At 45.3% G+C, this 22,419-nt stretch overlaps 1 protein-coding gene across 5 annotated transcripts in view; it reads left to right on the forward strand.

The window, feature by feature from the left end:
• Positions 1-22,419, forward strand: part of ETV6 (ETS variant transcription factor 6) — a 276,141-nt gene that overhangs the window by 753 nt on the left and 252,969 nt on the right. The gene's annotated exons all lie outside the window — the stretch shown is intronic.

A 22,419-nucleotide genomic window follows, 5' to 3' on the forward strand; every position in this document is an offset into this window, starting at 1 on the left:
ATGCTGTCAGCTTTTCCTGGGCATTGCACAATGAATTTCTTTCTTTCCTTTCTTTCTTCTTCTTCTTTTTTTTTTTTTTTAAAAACCAAGGTGAATAAAGTTGCCGAATGGTTATTTTACTCTCGTAGGCATCTGAACGTTGACCAACCCCAAAGTAGAAAACTGTGATGCAGGGAGAATGAAGTGACCAGGCAGAATGACCTTCCCACTTTGACAGTGCAGAGAGGGTAGCTAAGAGTAGAAATCTCCCAGTCTCTGGCCAAGGTTTGCAGTCTGGTAAAGGCAGGATGGTGGAGGATGTTTGCAAACACAGTACTTATCTTCCAAGTAGTGGTGTGTGTGAGCATTTTTGTACGTGTCTGTATGTCTGTAAAGGCTAGTGGTGCTGCGGTTTGTTGCTTCTAAAAAGTTGTTGTAAAGTTTGCCACCGTGAGGAGGCACACTGATTTGTCCATCCCCCCCCCCCAATTAATTTTCCCTTCCCTGCGTTTCGGTGTGCACTTTCGTTTCACTGTTCCATCAGTGCTCAGATGGAAAAGCCTTCTTCAGTGAGAAGCTGAAACTGCTGAAGTTTGTTTGTGGCTTGGCCCATTTAATATGTTCATTGAGGGGACCCTGCAGAGACAATGAACAAATAGCCAGTTTTCTTCATCCGTGGGGCATTTTGAGAAACATCTCTCCTGTTTTAACATGGCTTTTACATAGGATCTGTTTAGAGGAAAACAGCATTTTCTCATATTTGCTCATTAGGGGGGGGGGGGGTTCATAATTATACTCAGGTGTTAGTATTTCTTATCTGGCGCGATTTCCCAGGGGGTTTGAATTAGGGTTAATGTGAACTGAAAAGGTGGGTTGGGTTTGTTTTTGCCTGGCACGAAAAACGCCTAGTGGAACTTTCGGGTTTCTGTGTAGATATCGGGGGATAGCAGTATGTCAGCGGTGGAGAGGGTGTCAGAGTAAAGAACTTAGGTAGGTTGATACTTTAATTTCTTTTGCTGAATAAATTTGATTCTATGAGTTCAGGAAAATCCTTGGGTATGCCTAATCTATCTGATACTTCGTAACACAGAGGTAACTAAATAATAGGATATTAAATCTGTAAATTGTATTTAGCTCAACGACAATAAATCTGACCTCAGGAGAACTTGAACAACTATGGGAGAGTGATTTTGGAGAGGAGACAACGAAAAGCAAGCCGTTTTGTGGCTTGCTAGCTCTTCTAAAGAGACTGCATAAGCCCGCTGTTCTGAGGGGCTCGGGGCTGCAGGCAGAAATAGCAAGGAGGGGCTCATCTCATGGTACCTCAGTGGAAGACTACAGCAACTCTTTCCTTACACACACGGAGGGAACCAATCCCAAACCCAGACAGCGCAGTCTCTTAACTGTGACCTAAAAATTGCAGCCACGGTTTGTGTTATCATTTTCTATCTTATCATTTGCCTTCTCCATTCTTTTCGAAAGCCTCTTTTCTTGACTTCTGCATTTCTCCGTAATTAGAACAGATCCAATGGTCTTCCCTAGTAGTGAAAGTATCACTTTTAATTTGGATTGCCCTTTATGGAACCGATCTATGACTGCTTGCTTGGACCGTGCATATGTTTAAACGCACGCACGGGAAGTGCATTTTCTCATGGAGTTTGTTTAGTTTGCAGTGTTCCAGTAAGAAGCTCTGGAGATCAAGGACTGGGATTATTCTAGCTCGTCTGAAAATGTCCTGGTGCTTGTATGCGGTGTTTCCGAGTCCCTGGGATGTGGTACAATGACTGCATGATAAAAAATGTTTGCCGGGAACCCACTAGTACAGCGATTTTTTTTTTCTTTCTAGAGTCCAGTAAACAATAAAGTTTTCTGTGAAGCAGAGAATGAGTGTCAGGAGCTTTAAAGGATGAGCTCATGGCTCTGATGTCCTGAGGACATGTGGCAGGGAAAGCTCTCTGTGGAGAGTTTTCCCTCACCTCTCCTGTCTGCTCCTGAAATCTTTCTCCCTGGCTCGTATCCTCTATGAGCAGCTGGTCAGCAGGCAAGTAAATTCCTCAGCAGCTGGTGTGATGGAGCACAGAGGAGCCCGACCAGAGGCAGCCACAGGGGAAGTACTCTGTTTACTTCGGAGCAGTGTCAGTTCTGCTAGAAAAAGAGTAGTGTATGATTTCGGTGGAATTTCCAGGGTGAAAGTTTCTGAATCAGTCAGTCAGTGACACCTTTATATGTATCGCTTGCGTGGTGGTGGTTGCTGATGAGTGCCTGATATTGGCTCTCATGTTTTCTTTGCACTTTATAAGCATCTTCCCGGCACCCTAGGAAGTCATCAGACACATGTTTACAGCAGAAGACAGGTGGACCAGCCCAAGGTCACCCAGACCAGGACTGTGCCTCTCCGTGTGTCTGCACTGGGCACTCTCATCATGAGAGATTAAATGCTTCCATTCCTGACCATTTGGGGGCTTTTGTTTGTTTGGCTTTTTTTTTTTTTTTTTTGGTCTTTCTGTGTCACATAAGGGATTTTATTTCCCCGACCAAGGATGGAATCTGTGCCCCCTGCATTGGGAGTGTGGAGTCTTTATAACCACTGGACATCCAGGGAAGTCCCTGGGGTTGTTTAAATGTAAGAACTAACTATATAAAAAGTCGACTTTTTTTTTTTTTTATCAGGGGATCGTGTGGCTGACTGCTAGGCAGGGGAGGAAGGAAGAGGCTGTCTTTTCCATCATCAGCCTTCACCTTCAAGTCACCTGTTGAGTTCTAAGTTCAGCCAAGTTGTAGTGGAAAGCAGTTATGACCCAGCAGACCCAGCCCTTTCAGGGAGGGCTTCCAGAATACGATAGAAGACAGTCGGATAACTTCCCTGATCCTCTCGCTTTCTCTGCCCTCTGCATGGGTTGGCTTTCTTAGTGGAATGAATTCTCTATTTTCTTACTCTCTAAGAGACTCCCCTCTGGACCCTGAGCTCCTTGGGTTGAGTGGTGACTATCTTTTTGTGTCTTCTGCCCACCTTGGCTTCTGGCTTAGATGAATGTGTCAGTCACGTTGGCTGACTTGCAGTGAGGCATGGAAGGTGGTCAGGGCCCCTTCCTCTCTATCCTGTGTGCCCGGAGTGACTTAACGCTGCCTCCACAAGCTGGCATGAAGTGGTTGTAGGGTCACTCTGCTGACTCAGGGAGGCCTGGGGCACTCCCTAGGGTGTTGGTCCAAAAATTATTATCAGTAGAATTTTGACCTTATAATTTTTCTTATTTTGGTAACATTTTCAAAAACTGCTTTTGTGTCTAAAATAAGCAAAAACGTGGAGTTGAGTAAAAGATAAAGGGGCTTGAGGACTCACTGGAGAAGGTCCAGCTGAGGAGACTTCTAAAGTTCTCTCTGGGTTCTTTAGCAATTGAATTAATTAGAGACTTGGAGCTGAGAGGCTATAAAGATCACCTGGGCCAGCGTCTTTTATGGCAAAGAGGCCCACACGGCTAAATGGTTTGCTTCAGCTGATCCATGTCCGAGGCAGAGCAATGCAGGCCTCTTGGTTTTCAAGCCCCTGCCCCGTACTGGCTGGGTTCACGGGTTCGTCCCTATAAAAGGCCAAAGAAATTCGATACAATAGGCTGTGTGCTCTCTGGCACTTCCTAACTTGGTCCATTTTAATCACAAGCCAGCTGGTATGAGGGCATGGAGGTCTGTGCCAAGTAAGACGGTGTGTGGGGGAGCCCTGGGTCGAGAGGGTATATTGTTAGATGTGAGAAGAGGAAGGAGTGGGAGTGGGGGATGAGGGAAGAAGGGCTTGATGGGCTTGTCTTTGCACCACCATCTACCACAATAGCTTTTCTCTGTATTGTGGTGAAAAGCATGTAACATTAAGTTTACCCTCTAAACCATTGTTGAGGGTGCAGTTCAGTCCTGTTAAGTCTCTTCCCATTGTTGTGCAACTGATCTCTAGAACTTTTCTGTCTTGCAACACTGAAACTCTATATCCACTCAACACTAATTTCCCCTCTCCCCTCCTCCCAGCCCTCAGTCACCACCTTCCTATTTTCTGTTTCTGTGATTTTTGTCTCCTTTAAATAGTTCATATGAGTAGAATTATACTGTATTTCACTTAGGATGGCCTGGAGGCTTGTCCATATTGTAGCATGGGACAGGGTTTCCTTTTTTTCAAGGCTGCTTTGCATTCCGTTTTGGCTTCCCCGGTGGCTCAAATGGTAAAGAATCTGCCTGCAGTGCAGGAGAACTGGGTTTGATTCCTGCATCGGGAAGATCCCTTGGAGAAAGGCATGGCAACCCACTTCAGTATTCTTTCCTGGAGAATTAGTTCCATGGACAGGAGCCTGGCAGGCTACAGTCCATGGGGTCGCAAAGAGTCGGACACGACTGAGCGACTGGCACACACAGCATTGCATTTTATGTATATGCCATATTTTCTTAAATTCATTCATCTGTTGAAGGACATCTGTGTTACTTCCATCTCAGGCTGTTGTGAATGAGGCTGCAATAAACATGGGTGTACAAATAAATGACTCTTTTGCGATTCCACTTTGAGTTTTGGATGTATCCCCAATGATGGGGTGCAGTGGTACTTTTTTTTTTTTTTGTATGTGAGGAGCTGGTTATTTTGCTTTGGGTTGAGGGCTCTGGGCCTGTTCGCTGGACCTCTTCTGAGAAATCCTGGAGGGGAACCTTAGGCTCAAACATACTCCTTAATTTATACATAGTGAGGCTCTGTGTTTCAAAGAGCATCAGCTGAAAACACAGCAGCTAGTCCTAGAGAAGTAGCGTACCTCTTTAGCATAGGTAAGTCAAGGGAAAAAACAGCCCAGTTTCTAGAACTTCCTAGGGAAGCTGGCACTAAAACAGATTCTGAGCAGCCGCCTTGACCTGCGTTTACTCACGCTGAGGCAGGTTGGAGGCAGGTGGGGAGGGGGCGTGTTTGGGACCAGCTTCATAGAACGTACGCGCTCTGTTATGGATATTGAAAAGTTGCTTTTTGGTGTGACACTCCCAGCAGAGCGAATCGGTATCAAACAAAGCCCCTTGGGTCATGGGGTGTACAAACAACGTATTTTGTCTTTGTGAATGCTACTTTAGGAAAAGCACTGGTGTTGATTTCCTGGCAGAGGCCCTCACTGCCATATTTGTTATGAGACGTGTGTAAGAAACCAAGCTCTGTGTGGATTTATTGAATAGAATGAGTGTAAGTCGAGGCCGGGTTCCCACGCCAGGAGGGACCTGGCATAAAGACCATTCACTGCCAAACCTAGTATTTGGGGAGAGAAAGACTGAAGTAGTTAGAAGTTAGAATGGGAGCCTGTTGAAAATCAAACACATTTTCGTTGATTTCTGAACATGCAGAAACCAGCCTAATAAGTGTGGCTTTCTGGGGGCATCTCAGGCTGCGCCTGCGTGAACAGGCAGAAATGACGTGTGTCCATATCGTCCTCTGATTAGAAATGAGGGCTGCTGTGTGCTCGAGACAGTGCCTTCTGCATCAAAATAGTACCACCGATGTGTTATTTGCTCTGCTAACTTGCTTGATCCATCTTTTCTTCTTGGTGAAAGTATACAGTTCAGCCTGGTCTCTGTTTGAGGCAGTGTCTCCCGTCTTCTTGACACCAAGGACCAGTTTTGTGGAAGACACTTTTTCCACAGATGGGAAATTGGCGCGTGGTGGTGATTTGGGGATGATTTGGGGGATGGTTTGGGGATGATTCAAACTGTGGACTTTATTATTGTTACCTCAGCTCTACCACAGATCCATCAGGCATTAGATCCTAGAGGTTGGGGACCCCTGGCCTAATGATCTGGAATTTGGGGAGTATGGGTGGGAAGGGCGATGAGGCCTTAGTCTGTGTTTGTTAGGTATGAACCCCCTAGAAGCACAGACTGGTCACTCAGGCCTATGGACTTAACTATGGAACACCTGCATTTTGGGAGCTTTCTAAAATCTCGATGGGCCTCTCTGGTGGCTCAGAGAGTAGAGAATCCACCCGCAGTACAGGAGACCTGGGTTTGATCCCTGGGTTGGGAAGATCCCCTGGAGAAGGGAATGGCAACCCACTCTAGTTTCCTTACCTGGAGAATTCCATGGACAGAGAAGCCTGGTGGGCTACAGTCCATGGGGTCGCAATGAATCAGACATGACTAAGTGACTAACACTCTCACTTTTCACTTTGTTTTTAAGATTTTAATTGGAGGATAATTACTTTACAATATTATAATGGTTTTTTATAATGGTTTTTGCCATACATTGAATGCATAGGCATATATATGTCCCCTTTCTCCTCAACCCCCTTTCCCACCTCCCTCCCCACCCCATCCCTCCAGGTTGTCTCAGAGCTTTGGGTGCCCTGCTTCATACATCAAACTCCCACTGGCTATCTGTTTTACGTATGGTAATGTGTATGTTTCAGTGATAATAAGTCTAGGTAATTAAAGGGGTTTGCATGCTGCTCTGGTGGTCATCCGTCTTGCATTTCTTCTTCCTCCTCCTCATCCTTCATCATTACTACCCTTACTTATTGGGTCCTGCTGTGTGCCAGTCCTCAGACTGAGCATTTTGTGTGCATTATCTAATTTGTTCTTCACGACTCCCTCTGGGAGGCAGGTTTTCTCCCTATTTTACAGAGGAGGAGCCTGCAGCAGTTAAGCGATGTGTTGGCCTGCCATCTCCCAGGCAGTGCATGCAGCAGCTCAGGTCAGCATCTACCTTCCCACCTGACCCCAGTTTCAAGGCCAGCCTCCTTTGTGCAGAAAGTTAGAAAACAGAGCAATGGGGTGATGGTGGCGCTTCCCATAGGCCAAGCTGAGAGGCGGGCATAGAGCTGGCAGGGACGTCCCCTCCCTCTCTGGTTTCCTCCTGCCTGGGTGGGTGGTTCCTAACCAGCCCGCTGGGGACAGGGTAGCCAGATGGTCAGTTCGCACACAGCACCCTCCCTGGAATGGATGTCCAGGTGTCTTGTTTTCACACCAATCCCTGGTGTTGTCTTGTGATGCTTTGTATTTGGGTGAGTTCATTTGAGCCCTTTTCATGTTTTTCTTAGAAACCTTTCCCCTCTCTACTTTCCCCTGTGTGTGCGTGCTAAGTCGCTTCAGTCGTGTTTGACTCTTTGAGACCCCATGGACCATAGCCCGCCAGGCTCCTCTGTCCATGGGATTCTCCACGCAAGAATACTGGAGTGGGTTGCCAAGCCCTCCTCCAGGGGATCTTCCTGCCTCAAAGATCGAACCCGCGTCTTTTAAGTCTCCTGCTATAGCAGGCAGGTTCTTTACCACTGGCATCATCTGGGAAGCCCCCAACTTTCCCCCAGTGACTCCTTATGCCGTCATCATGTGATCAGGTGGGTGATCATGATGATCAGGTGATCATGGCTGGGGCCATGGGAGCTGGACACCTTGGTCACACCTTGCTCAGTCTCTCCTTCCACTGCTTTTTTCTTTTTTCCAATTAAAAAATTTTTACATAGTTCATGAATATAGTACATTTTAGAGACTTTCCCTCTTAGTTTGCTCCTGCAACGCAGGGAGCTCAAACCTGTGCTCTGTGACAACCTAGAGGGGTGGGATAAGGTAGGAGGTTCAAGAGGGAGGGGTCATATGTATGCCTATGGCTGATTCATGTTGATGCATGGCAGAAACCAATACAATATTGTAAAGCAATTATCCTCCAATTAAAAAATTTTAAAAACCCATCCCTTTCATTCATCTGAAGATACTGTGTGATTTCTTGGAATCTGTCTGATGTCGCTTCAGGCATTCCCTGATTTCCCCCACCACCAAAGGAATCATCTTTCTTGTTTTCCTCTCTCCTGATAACCTGACGCCACTGCCCTCGTTCTAATTTCCTGAAGAGAGGCTGTGGGCCCTGTGACTTAATGCATTTCTGGATTTGAGCAGCTTTAATGAAGCCTGTCTTCAGAGCAGATGTAGGGAAGGAAGCAGACAGAGTACAGTGTGGAGGGAGTTGAGGGATTAAGAAAGTGTAAGTCCCAGTTCTCATCAAACAGAGGAGGAAACTGACTCCTAGAGCATTTAGATGTGTGTGTGTGCTCAGTTGTTGTCTGACTCTGTGACCCCGTGGACTGTAGCCTCCTAGGCTCCATGGGATTTTTCAGGCAACAACACTGGAATGGGTTGCCATTTCTTGCAGCATTTCAGTAGTCTGCCTGACATGGGTAGAGATGTGGTACGTATTTACAATGAACTATTACTCAGCCATAAAAAGGAACAAAATTGGGTCATCAGTAGCGATGTGGATGGACCCAGAGTCTGTCATACAGAGTAAAGTAAGTCAGAAAGAGGAAAACAAATATTGCATAGTAACATGTGTATGTGAAATCTTAAAAGCTGGTACAGATGAATCTATTTGCAGGGCAGGAATGGAGGTGCAGCCGTAGAGAACCGGTATGAACGCAGTGGGGGATGAATAGGGAGGTTGGGATTGACGTATATATACACTACCGTGTATAAAAGAGAGAGCTAGTGGGAACCTGCTATATAGTGCAGGGAGCTCAGCTCAGCGCTCTGGGTGACCAGCAGGGTGGAGGGGACTGGAATGGGGTGGGAGGGAGGTCCCAGAGGAAGCGATCTATGTATACATACAGCTGATTCACTTCCGTGTGTGGCAGCAACTAACACAACATTGTAAAGCAACTATACCCCAATTTTAAAAAATGAAAAAAAAAAAATAACCTGCCTGAGATAACATTGTCCTTCGTAGCTGAGGCGGAGTCAGAATTGGGTGTTCATGATCCCAGGGCCATGTCCCACTGACACCAGGAAAGTTGACAAAAAGCAGTCAATAACTCAGCACAGCTTCGTCGTGGGGACTCCTGTCTAGAGAGTGAAACCGGTTTGTCTGGCACCACACAATGACTAATGGTATTAATGATCATCATTATGACCTCCGCGTTAAAGACAGTCTTTATGAGGTTTAGGAAGTGAGGAAATAGTGTCGTGCATTTTGGAAAGCTATCCAACGAACAGGGCTGGCATAGAAATAACGTTACCTTTTAAAAAGGCTACACTTCAGTTATCTGGACCAGTGACTTATGAAAAATATTACTTTCCTCCCCAGTGAAGACGGGAAAGAGCTACCCAATAAATCTGCATGCTCACCAGACTTCGCGTGTTCCCCAGGGGTGTTTTCCCTTTGTATGTGGGAGTCAGACACACGGAAAATGATCTGATTTCCTGAATGACCCTCAAAGGGCGTGCAGTCCCGCTGGTGTGAGTGCTGTGGGTGCTGGTGCTTAGGGATGTGAGCACTGTCATCATAATCACCGCTATTTCAGAGTTTGATTTGCATTTTATTCTGCCTGATAGCTGTTCATTGGTTCTTATCGGTAATGCTGATTTCTCTTAAGGGGTTTGTAAGTTATTGAGAAGAGGGGACCAGTCATTGCTGTACCATGAAGGGCTTCTAGGGGAAGGACAGACCCTGGAGTAGATAGACTTGAGTGTGAATCTTGCTTCTTAAACATATTCATTAAAAAAATTTTTTTATTAGAGTAAAATTGCTTTACAATGTTGCGTTGGTTTCTGCTCTACAATGGAGTCAGCTATTTGTATACATATGTCCCCTCCCTCTGAGTTTGAGTAAACTCCAGGAGTTGGTGATGGACAGGGAGGCCTGGCATGCTGCAATTCATGGGGTCGCAAAGAGTCTGACATGACTGAGCGACTAAACTGATCCCCTCCCTCTTGAACCTCCCTCCCTCCTGAACCTTCCTCCTATCCCCTAACGTGTTCATTTTAGGCTTGAACCTAGTAAGTGATCTGAAGTGGTAATAAAAATACTATCACAGGACTTCCCTGGCTGTCCACTGCTTAAGACTTCATCTTCCAGTGCAGGGGGTTGTGGGTTCGATCCCTGGTTGGGGAGCTAAGATCCCATGTGCTATGGGGCCAAAAAACCAAAACATAAAACAGAAGCAGTAGTATAACAAATTCAATGAAGAATTTAAAAAATGGACCAACTCAAAAAATCTTAAAACCAACCAACCAAACAAAAAACAGCCCTGTCTCTGAAGGTTGTTGGCAGTGCCTTAACATTGTTCAAAGCAAAGCAAAATGTAGTTCTTTTCCCTCTTTGTATATCCTCCCATCAGATGAATCTAGAAGGGGTGAGAGATTTTCTAGTCCTGGAATTTTCCCAACATTACATCGTTGGGAAAACAGAGGCCAGAGACATCCTGGTCTTGCTAGAGCTCCCGTGGCTGGTTCTTGGCCCCGCCTGAACCTCCAGGCCTCTCAGGTTGGCTGACTCCCAGCCAGGGCCCTTGTCACCGTCCCTTTGAGCTTCTCCCAGGCCCGGGGTCACTCAGTCAGCACTCAGCAAAGCTCCGATTTTTGACTCTCGCTGAATACAAGCCTCAACAACAGAAGAGACGAGCCAACTGCAATTACATGGTCGAAACAGATGCCGCTTGCATCTTAAAATTGTGAGGGAATAGCTCGAATGGTTCTGAATAAGTTTCCAGAGATGAAAGGAAAAAACCCGAAGCCTGCAAATACTGTGCAGTGCCTCTGATGGGCATTATTACTCAGCCCTCAAGTATTCAAACCTATTCAAGGAGCCGCTCGTTCATACAGTTACTTATTATTTGCAACCGGGACGAGACTCCGGAGGGAGCATCCATTCTTCAGTCTGCTTTTGTGTGGCAGGCAGCCCCGTGGCTGTCTGACCACAGAGCAGACACTGTTTGCAGTAGATGGTGAATTTTCCGGTTCCAAGAGTCTGGAGTAGATGGTTCTTGGAGGTTTAAACAGGAGAATTTGAAGAAGCTAAATTTGTAACTTTCGGGCATCAGGGAACCTTGATTTGTTGTAGAGGTTAAGGGAGGCTGGGGGTGGGGGTGGGGGCTGCTTCCCAGGTGTGGTGCTAGTGGTAAAGAAAGTTCTTGCCAGTGCAGGAGATTTAAGAGATGTGGGTTTGATCCCTGGCTCGGGAAGATCCACTGGAGAAGGAAATGGCTACCTAGTCCAGAATTCTTGCCTGGAGAATCCCATGGACAGAGGAGCCTGGCAGGCTATAGTCCATGGGGTTGCAAAGAGTCAGACACAACTGATGTGACTTAGCATGCATGCATGCAGGGAGGCTGAAGTATTTGTTATCAGCAGCTGTGATTCCTTTTGCTGTGGACTTACAGTGCGCTCCTGGGTTTCCCACTGTATATCCATGTTAAGTTAGAAGATGACATGGAACCTGCAAAAGCCGGCCCCCCCCCCTTTTTGAAAAAAATTTATTTGGCTGCTCCAGGTCTTAATTTTGGCATGTGGGATCTAGTTCCCTGACCAGAGATCAAACCTGGGTCCCCTGCTTTGGGAGAGTAGAGTCTTAACCACTGGACCACCAGGGAAGTCCTAAAATTGTCCTTTTTGAGGAATAGTGGAGAGAATGTTCGAGGCCTCTTGTATTGACTCCTGGAAGCAGATGTAGGCACTTTTAAGCTGTTGAGGACAGAGCTTAGGTCTGGAGAGAGACCTGGTTCCTCTGCCTTCGCCCTGGAAAACACAAGCGAGTTGGTGATTTTCTGCTCAGCTTTATTGTGCACTCTCCAGTGGATTATGATGGGGCCTGGTGACTTTATCTTTCTGAAGACTTTTCCGTATCATGAGGTCAGTAATCCCCGATTCTGTCATATCCCCTCTTTGCGAGGAAGCAACAGTCAAAGTTGAGATACTGACTCTCAAGTATTTCCGGAAAGAAATGAGCTACAGATAGAAATCTGCATTGTAACTTAAAAGTCAGCCCCCCAAGAACAGCTTGTCAGTCTCTGAAGTCACCCATGTGGGTCTAGGTGTGTAGTGGTGGCCTCGCATATACCTGCCAGACTCTAGTGTGCCGATAACAGGCATCCTTGGGGTCCCTGTTGAAGATTCCAGGTCAAGAGAAAATTGGGGACCAGTATCATCCAAAGGCTCCTAATAACCTGATAATTAGTACTTGGAGAGGTAGATCTGTCACTGGTGTGGACAAGAGGAGCTGTATACCCGAGACTTGATGAAAGAGGAGTGAGCGTTTCCTGAGCACCTTTCTGGGCTTCTTTGGGGAGTTTGCACAAGGGAAGGCAACTTTTTTCCCCCATGTTACTTCCTTTCTTCATTGTTCTAGACTGTATATCTTTCCCAGACACTATCCTTGAACATCACGTCGGCCTCCTGCCAGAGCAAACCACAGGGTAGCGTCTCCTGACTCAGCCACCTGGTCCTGCTCTGTCTTCTCGTGTGTAGGCTTGTGATCACTGGCCGGGCACCCTCAGGGACAGAAATGAGTTCTCTTTTCTTTGGGTCTCTGCGTGTGCGCTTGTGTCCAGCTTCCTGCCCCGGAGTGGGTACATCTGGTTTTGAGAAGTGGGCATGTGAAGGGATCCCGGGTGCATTTTGTAACTACCGTATCCTCCTTTTGACTTACGGTCTGGCAGATTTAAAAAATCCAGGTCAGGAGTTCACTTGACTGGTGTTCTGCTTGGAGACAGTGGCACTCCTAAAGGTCTTAATAGTCATGGCCAGTCATGGGCAGGGACAGCCCTTCAGGGTCACTCTTACTTCATGCCTCTTAATCTGGCCTGTCTCTGAGGCTTGGTGAACTGGGTGGGAGAGCCGTCATTTGGGGGTGAAATCTGAGTGACAAAGGGCCCTTGTCTGGGTGAGTTCCGCTCTTCTCCTGGATGTGGAAACCTGAATGACCTGATGTGGCTGACAACAGCTCAGACCCCCTGGCAGGCTGCCAGCTCCATATTTGACTCTGTCCAGGGCTTCCCTTGTGGCTCAGCTGCTAAAGAATCTGCCTGCAATGCGGGAGACCTGGGTTTGATCCCTGGCTTGGGAAGATCCCCTGGAGAAGGGAAAGGCTACCCACTGCAGTATCCTGGCCTGGAGAATTCCATGGACTTTACAGTCCATGGGGTCACATAGAGTTGGATATGACTGAGCGACTTTCACATCCCCCTGGTCCTTCCCTGGGGTCTGCTGACTCGAATGCTTTAGGTGGGAAGGCAAAGAGTCTTTGCCCTGAGAACCAGGAAACAAAGGCTTGCCCTCTGAAGCTGGCATCCTGCTCTCCCTGTGCGCTGGCTAGGCAGTGCGTGAGTGGTGAGGGCGTGCTGCTCGGTGGCAGGAGACCCCTGTGGGTCAGACGCAGTTTTTGAACAGGATGGAATTCAGGGGGAATGCTGGCGAGCCCGGAAAGACTGGAGTGATGATCCTCTAATCTCTTTCAGCATGCTGCAAAGGGGATCTTTAACTTTGAGCCAGATGGGAAGGAGATGAGCACGAGAACCTGGGTGTTGGGTTACATCTCAAGTAGGGCACCTATTAGTACACCCATCTATGTGCTCCCACCCTCCCTGGTACCTTGGCTCTTCTAAGCTCTCTACCCTAGAAAAATGCATAAAAAACCACTGACATCAATGGCAGGATATTTATTTCTCCTTTCTGGGTACAGGGCTGTGGGCCTTGCTTGGAGATGGGTGGCACGAGGCCTCAGAGGGAAAAGACTTAAAAATGCAAGAAGGAAAAAAGGCAGAAAGCCACGCAGACCCCACCGAAAGGCCCTGTTATTCCAGCAGAGGGAAGAGGTGGGCCCCTGGGCACCAGTCACTCTTAACCTGAGCTGGCTCTTCTGAGAAATCATCTGTCTTGAAAACCTTGGTAAAATGGCCAAATGGAGCTCCTGTAAGGTAGGGGGAATGCCTGTGTGTGCTTTTGTGGTTAGCCATGGTGTTGAACAGTCCAGTTTAAGGGAAAAATGGTTCTGGGTATGTTTCGATTTCAACTGTGGTCTTTAAAGTTTTACTGTGAAGGGAATGGGTGTGGGTGAATGTGAGTATAGTTGTCTGGCCTCTTGGTTAATTTTATCTAGGTTACAGGTGAGAAATGAGTTCACAACACCTCCTGTTTCTTATTTGGGTCTGTTTTAGGGTGACCTGCTGAGTCTAGTTTGGACAAATCTTGTTTTACCCAATGCACATGTTTGTGGACTGCCAGATTACATACCAAATGGATTATTAAAAACAATCCCCTTACAGCTCTGGCCCCTAGAGTGGTATCTGTGATTCTTCTCAGGGTCTTGTAAACTTAGGGTGCTCTTCTCTTCATCCTACCGGGATCCCATGTGGGGCTGTGTTGACAAGATTGTGCCACGTTGGGCAAGTTTTGACCACACACTTTCCCAGGCACGGTGAGGCAAGTGTGGGTTCAGCTGGCTGCTCCTAGGCAGTTGATGGTACTTGGCACATCAAGGGTTTCTGTTATGCTGTTTGCCAGAAAGGTAATCTCTCAACCGGTCTGAGTGTCCCAGGGCACACATGTTCAGCTTTGGGGGAAAAGTCACAATTTCAGGTTCACTCTTTGCTTGCATCTTGTGTACATTAATGGCCTCATAACTGAAGTGCATTGAACTATTGCTGCACCGTTCAAAGCCTGCAGTGTAGCTCCTTTGGGTCAGGGAAAGGTTTCTCTGTAAAGTTACTGAAGGCTCAAGCTTGAAAACCAACACTGGAGGTTAGAATCAGCGTGTTCTAGTGGGAACAGTGCAAGGGTAGCTGACACCAAGCCTTTCTGCACTATTTTTAATCCTAGTCAGGACTGTATGGGATGGCTTGTGCCTTCTTGGATGTCATTCTGCTTTTATTCCAGGGATTTCTTCTTGTGACTCTGTATGTATGTGTGTATTGCATGTGCATAGGATCATATGTCCCAGAAATTATGGCATAATCTGTTTTCCAGTTTATAGAGTGAAAGATTGCATGAATCCCAGCCTTGTGACAAAGAAATCTTATATGTAGATGTAAAATACTTCTCCTTGGAGGGTTGGCTTTCTGATGGGCTATAAACGGATTGTTAAACAGCATCGCAAGGGGTTGTTAACAAGCTGTTTCTGAGAGCATCACCCTGGTCTGGTCTGAAAAGGTAATGTGTACATATTGCAGCCGTGAAACAGTTTGCCTGTGGTGCTTATATGTTGGTAGGGTGTGTGTGTGTGTGTGTGTGTCTATTTTCAGTGGTGAATGAACTGAAAAGATAATTTTTAAAATCAAGGTCCGTGGTGGCTCAGAAGGTAAAGAATCTGCCTGCAGTGCAGGAGACCTGGGTTTGATCCCTTTGTCTGGAAGATCTCCTGGAGAAGGGAATAGCTACCCACTCCAGTATTCTTGCCTGCTGAATCCCATGGACAGAGGAGCCTAGTGGGCTACAGTCCACGGGGTCACAAAGAGTCAGACACAACTGAGCAACTAACACTTTCACTTTCTTTCACAGTTGATTTACAATATTGTGTTGGTTTCAGGTGTATAGCAAGGTGATTTGGTTATACATGTATGTATGTGTGTGTGTGTGTGTGTGTGTGTGTGTGTATAACTTTTTTCCAATTCTTTCCCTTTATAGGTTATTAGAAGATACTGAATATAATTTCTTGTGCTATGCAGCAAATTCTTGTTGTTTATTTTATAATAATGTGTATCTGTTAATCCCAGACTCCTAATTTCTCCCTTTTCCCCTTTTCCCTTTGGTCACCATAGGTTTGTTTTCTGTCTGTGAGTCTGTTTCTGTTTTGTAAATAGCTCATTCATATTTTTTTAGATTCCACATATATGTGACGTCATATAATACTTATCTTTCTCTGTTTGACTTCACTTTTAGTATAATTTCTAGATCTGTTCATGTTGCTGCAGATGGCATTACTTCATTCTTTTTCATGGCTGAGTAGTATTCCATTGTATGTATGTACCACATCTTCTTTATCCATTCATCTGTTGATGGACACATGTCTTGGCTATTGTGAACAGTGCTGCTATAACACTGGGCTGCATGTATCTTGAAAAGATAATTTTAAATGTTTTTTATTTGCTCCTATATTAGTGTCCTCTTTCTCCACTGGAATGTGTTTTGGTTGTTGGGTTTTTTAAGCTGGCTTAAGTGAAGCAGTGTTTGGTCAGTACGGTGTATGAATCGACCAAACTTCAGAAAGCTTTAGTTAATGTTCATGGTTAACACCCTATGTGAATAATAGCTGCCTTAAGGTTTTAGAATCACCTCCCAATAAGCAAACTAACATTCATGTTCCAAGTTCAGCGAAGCAGAGTTCCTCGTATGTGTCAAATCTTATTTGAATTTCTTGTCACGTTCCGGTGACATAGCTGGAAATTTGTCCATGCCAATTTCTGCTACTATTGGATTTTAATGAGCACGCTTTCTTGTTACTAGGTTGCCATGCTGCTACTGTGTTCGCAGCTGCTGCGTTGAAAAACAGGTGTCTGTTATAATCCCCTGCCTGGATCAGTTTGCTAGACTGGCAAGGCCTTATTATTGTTGTTTTTTATTTATTTATTTTTGTCTCATGTAGGTCAGAGGTGTTGATGAGCAGGATTAAGGAGAGAGAAGATGGTAACTTTTCTTGGTGGAGATTTCTGTTAAAAGAATCTAAGAATTGTAGCGTGTAAAGATAGAGCTAAAGAAAACTGTTCAGGATTCGAATCACAGGGAGAAGAGCCAGGACGAGCATAGTAATAATAGTTCTGCCAAGTCACCTCTGTCTCATTCTTCAAAGGCCAGTGTGGCCACAAAGCCATCCAAGACATGGGGAGTGAGTGATGACTGTTCTTCGGTCCATGGAGCGCTCACGGACTCACCCATGGTTGCTTCTCCATACTTCTGGATCCTGTGCGGTCCACACCCTGTGTATCTCATGCTGTCCTTTTTTCTCCATCCTGACTAGCTCTGACTTCCCTCTGGCCCTGGACTCTTCAGCTGTCTCCCATCTGGTCCTCCTACCTCTACTTCCTGCTCCTTTGAAACCAACCCAGAATAATTTTTTTTTCATTTGTTTATTTGGCTGCATCAGGTCATAGTTGTGACAAGTGGGATCATTCTTGCATTATGCAGGATTTTTCATTGTGGTGCATGGGCTTAGTTGTTCCATAGGCATGTGGGATCTTAGTTCCCTGACCAGGGGTCAAACCCACGTCCCCTGCATGGCAAGCTGGATTATTAACCACTGGACCGCCAGGGAAGTCCCCAAAATGATTCTTTGTAAATAAGAAATTGATCACGTTCTTTCTGACACTGCAGTTCAAAATGAAACCCAGCTGTTTATCGTGGCAGCGAGGCCCTGGACAGGCTGACTTTCTAGAATCATCTCCACCGCACCCCCCGCCCCCCCCCCCCCACCATTCCACATTGTACTCCAACCAGTACCTACCCTCCTCCCAAACCACATGATGGACTTTTTAAAAATTATTTTTTATGGTTTTTAAAAATTTTTACAGTGTTGCGTTGCACACGATGAACTTTTATGCCTCGAGTCTTGCACCAGTCCTCCTGCTGCCTGGTAGCAACTTGTCATCTTAAGCGTTCCGTGGTGCTGTTGGGTACAGCATCCTTCAAAGTCACTGAACTTGTCTCCATTACTGGCACTGGTCCCGGTATAGTTTACTTGTGTATCATCCTCTAGCTGGAGTGAAAACGCACTGAGAGCAAGAGACTGATGAAAGGATTCATTCTCTCTTCCCATTGTGCAGAGCAGTGCCTGGTATAGAGAAGATCCAGTGTCCTTTATTTGAATTGAATTTTTTAAATCAGCAAGTATTTATTAAGCTTCTTTTATGTGCTCGGTGGTTGCTAGGCTCTGTGCTACATAAGAAAAGCATTAAGTTGAAAGCCTGACACAGTCAGCATGCATGCTAAGTCGCTTCAGTCATGTCTGACTCTTTGCAACCCCATGGACTGTAGCCTGCCAGGCTCCTCTCTGTCCTTGGAAATTCCCAGGCAAGAATACTGGAGTGGGTTGCCATTTCCTCCTCCAGGGGAACGTCCCGACCCAGGGATCCAAGCCACCTCTCCTGAGTTGGCAGGCGGGTTTTTTTTTTTCTTTTTTTTTTTTTTTTTTTTTACCACTGAGCCACCTGGGAAGCCCATAGGTCTGCGTGTTCCCAATGAATCTATGAAACTGCCGAGCTCATGACGGTGCGCCTTTTCAGAACACTGGGCTCCTACAGCTCATATCTGGACGATGTGGTGTTGTCAAATTTCCTCCCGCCATTGTCCCCCTGGTCTAGTGTCTCCACTGCCAAGACTGCTGATGGAGAGGCCGTTCGTTCCTTTCTCGTCCACTTCCTCTCTCTTCCTTCCAGCCTTACCGGACCCAGCGGTAAGCTTACTCTTCTGGGGACTTGGGAACCTGTGCTCAGCAGTGAGGAGAGCTGGGTTCTTGAGAACTAAACCATCTAATCTTGGGATTCTCTGCCTTTTAGTCCTGCGAGGAATTATGGTCCTATTCTAGCAACCTGCTCAAGATGAACTTTCCAACTTCTGTGACTATCTTTAGGGCCATCAGTCATTGTTTTCACTTGAAGTTGCTTAAAAATTGACCTGCCTAGAGGAGGATTTCAGGACGTGTTCCTTAGGGAGCTGTTGAAATAGAAACAGGAATGAAGTAACCAGTGCCATGCAATTGTGTGGGTGAGGCATCCCCCTCCACCAGGAGTTAGCATATTTTCCAAACCCTAAATTGTGACATGTGATCTGATAAAGGACTTCTCAGTGTTTTTCATTTATGTGGCAAGGCTTGCAGATATTTTAACAGCTTAGCTCTTGTCAAAAAGAAAATCGCATGAGATTAGGCCTGTTGAGGAACAGGCTTCCTGCCAGCCGGCCCACCAGTGTGGCCAAGGGACACCGCGCTCTGTACTTCCTCCACTTCTGCCACCCTTGGCTGGTATCAAGAAGGACGAGTGAGCCTGTTTGTCTTTCTTCTGGATGAAATTTGCAAGGACACTTAAGCCTTCTGCTTCGGGGCAGAATCCGATCATGGGCTGCTGCGATCAGGAAGAAGTTCTCTCCCAAGATATCAGATTGCATGCTTGCCCGGCCAGGTGTGTTCTCTCTGTTCACCACTGTTCATGGGAGCACGGGCTCCTCGCTGGCCATCTTCAGAGCAGGATGTTGGACTGCTCGGCCAGCAGCCCGATTGCTCTGGCAGGTCCTGCTCCCTGAGATGGCAGGCAGTTGTCCCAGGTGCTCCTGAACCTGGCTTTTCTCCAGCCATGCTGGACAGGCCTCAGGGCCATGTTTTCAGACCCCCACAACTCTTTGCAACTCTCACTTTGCAGGAGACTTTCTTTTTTAGGTGCTTAGCACTGTTCTAAGAGCTTTATTTATTTATTCTTTTTAACGTTTTATTTTGTATTGGAGTATATATGGCTGATTAACATTCTTTTTTAGGTTCTTAGCACTGTTCCAAGAGCTTCATTTTTTTTTTTTTTAAACTTTTTATTTTGTATTGGAATATATATGGCTGATTAACAATGTTGTGATAGTTACAGGTGGACAGCAAAGGAACTCCGTCACACATATACATACATGTGTCCATTCTCCCGCAGACCCTGCAGGGGATTTGAAATTGGGTCTAAGTGCTTCCCTGGTGGCTCAGGGGTAAAGAATCTGCCTGCCAATGCAGGAGAACCTGGTTCAATCCCTAAGTCGCAAGATCCCCTGGAGAAGGAAATGGCAAGCCATTCTAGTATTCTCGCCTGGGAAATCTCATGGACAGAGGAGCCTGGCGGACTTTGGTCCAATGGGGTCACAGAAGAGTCGGATGCAACTTGGCGACTAAACAAAAACAGCTAAGTGTATACACACACACTCGTGCATGTACACACACGCACACATTCACCTTTAAAGAGTTTTGCCAAAAAAAAAAAAAAAAGGCAAAGGAGTTTTGCTTAAATTCACGTTCATTTTCCCGGGCTTTACTTGGGCTCCAACACCGCATTCGACCCACATGCATTCCCAGAACATCAGAATGCTGTTCTCAGCTAAGAGTCAAATTCTTTAAGACCTGCAGGGGCCAATCTCAAGCGTGTGTCATAAGTGACTTTGAAGTGTGATCGAAAAGAAGTTGGGGAGTAGGGAGAGATGGACTTTTTCTTTTTCTTTGCTCAGGGCATGGCTGTACAGCCTCTTGCGCAATAGGGTAATTATCCCCGGATTCCCAGGCTGGCCGGCCTGCATCTTCTTCCTTAGCATCTCTATCTCCTGGGGCCCAGTGTTTCCTTCTGTCTCTATTCTTAGCCGACTTAGCTTTCCCGTTCAGTTCCTGGGTCCCTCCTCATCTTCCCCCAGTCTTTCTTCTCCCAGCAAAGTTACTTTGGGGAGCACTTCCCATGTTCTATTCAGATGTGAATCTTCTTTCTCTTTATTAAAATAAGATTTTCTTCTTCATTTCACCATGCATGCATCTTCCCAGAATATAATAAACCCTTGCCCTCCAGCACATAATGTCTGGTTTGTGAACCTTTAAAACAGGGTGTGCTGGAAATTCTCTTCAGCAGTTAAGACTCTCTGCTTCCACTGCATGGGGCATGGGTTCAATCCCTGGTTAGGGAACTAAGCTCTCGCATGCTGAGCTATGCAGCCAAAAAGTAAAAACAATAGCAAAACACCAAGCAATAGGGTGTACTGATGTGAGTTCCCCCAAAACAGGTTTGCTCTATCCCAAGACCGGGCACTCAGATACCCTGGTGGCCACTTGCTCATCTTTGCACTCTCTTACCCTTGCCTTTTTTCCTTTGATGATTCTGCCCCAATCACGTTCCTCCCCCACATTACTATTTTATTTATTTATTTTTAAAAGTTGAGGTAAATTAGCCTCTAACTAATAAAAATAAATGAAAAAAAAAAGTTGAGGTATAGTTGCTATACAATACTATAGTGTTGCAGATGTACAGTATAGTGATTCACACTTTTTAAAAAGGGTTATATTCCATTTATAGTTAGTAAAAAATATCGGCTGTATTCCCGGTGTTGTATATCCTTGTCATTTATTTTATACCTAATAGTTTGTACCTCTGAACTTCTTATCTCTAGATTGCCCCTCCCCCTTTCCTCTCTACACTGGCAGCCACTAGTTTGTTCTCTGTCTCTGTGAGTCTGCTGCTTTTTTGTTACATTCACTAGTTGGTTGTATTTTTTATACACACACAAGTGATATCATGCAGTATTTGTCTTTCTCTATCTGACTTATTTCACGTAGCATAATGTGCTCCAAATCCATCCGTGTTGTGCAGATGGCAAAATTTCAGTCTTTTTTTTTTTTTTTATGGCTGAGTAGTATTTCATTGTATAGGAATTCTCAAGGCAAGAATACTGGAGTGGGCTGCCATCCCCTTTTCCAGGGGATCTTCCCGAGCCAGGGGTTGAACCTGGGTCTCCTGCGTTGCAGGCAGATTCTTTACCGTCTGAGCCACTTTCAAATGACTATGTGTAAACCACATCTTCTTTATCCATTCATCTGTTGATGGACACTTGGGTTGCTTCCAAATCTTGGCTATTGTAAGTGGTGCTGCTGTGAGCATTGGGGTGCATGTATCTTTTCAAATTAGTGTTTTCTTTTTTTTTTTTTAATATATATCCAGGAGTGGAATTGCTGGATCATGTGGTAAGTTCTAGTTCTAGTTTTTTGCAAAACCTCCATACTGTTTTCAGTACCTGAATTTACATTCCTCCCAACACCGCACAAGGGTTCCCTTTTCTCCATATTCCCACTGGCATTTATTATTTATATTCTTTTTGATGATAGGCATTTTGATAGCTCTGAGCTGATGACTCTTTGTCCCAGATTACTATTTTTATACTTACTTGTTCAGCTTAGTTTGTTTATTTTGTAGTTTATTGCTTCCTTTTGTCCTTTAAGTTTTTTTTATTCTTGGGGGTACACTGATACTCCTTCCTGTTAGAAATTTTTATGCCAGTTTTCATTGCCTAAATTCGCTAAATGGACATAATAGTGAGTGTTTGGTACTTATATCAAGCTTGCCTTTCAGAAATAGGGAAAGAAAAAGTAGATTTTTGGCAGCTTTCAGTATAGTGATAATTTCAAATTTATAATAAATGAGAAATAGTTCGTGTGATTCTGATAGAGTAGAAGCTTGGAAGTTATTCTTTTTGTAATTTATGTGGCTCTCATTCAGTTTAGGTAAGAGACCAAGTTTAACTGTAAGAATTTTTCAAATAATGGCCTTAGAAATTATTATAATTACTGCTTTAATTTCAGCAACTAATAATTAATTTCTGTATGTTAAGAGTTTTAATGTTGGTGAAATATTACTGTGGGTTATTAGCCTATTGGGAATTATAATTTTCTCATTTTATAGTAGAGCTTATAGTGCATGATGTATTACATATAAGTAGTGAAACTGCACTTCCTTAAATAGGCTTTCCTGGTCAGACTTTTACTGAAGTCACCATACTCTTTGACATTTCATTACTGCCCATTTGTAAGGTTTTTTGGTACAAGAGTAGTTTCAACATACCCTGTTCTGGGAATAAAGGGAAAGAGTTGAGGGAATTCTGTTTGAGTCATACCAACCAAACACCAGCCTCATTTTGGGAATGAAAGCAGAGAAGTTCTCACTCTTCTAAAAATAGTGGGGAGAAGATTTAGGG

Source organism: Dama dama, chromosome 22, assembly GCF_033118175.1.
Source record: "Dama dama isolate Ldn47 chromosome 22, ASM3311817v1, whole genome shotgun sequence".
NCBI classification, from domain to species: Eukaryota; Metazoa; Chordata; class Mammalia; order Artiodactyla; family Cervidae; genus Dama; species Dama dama.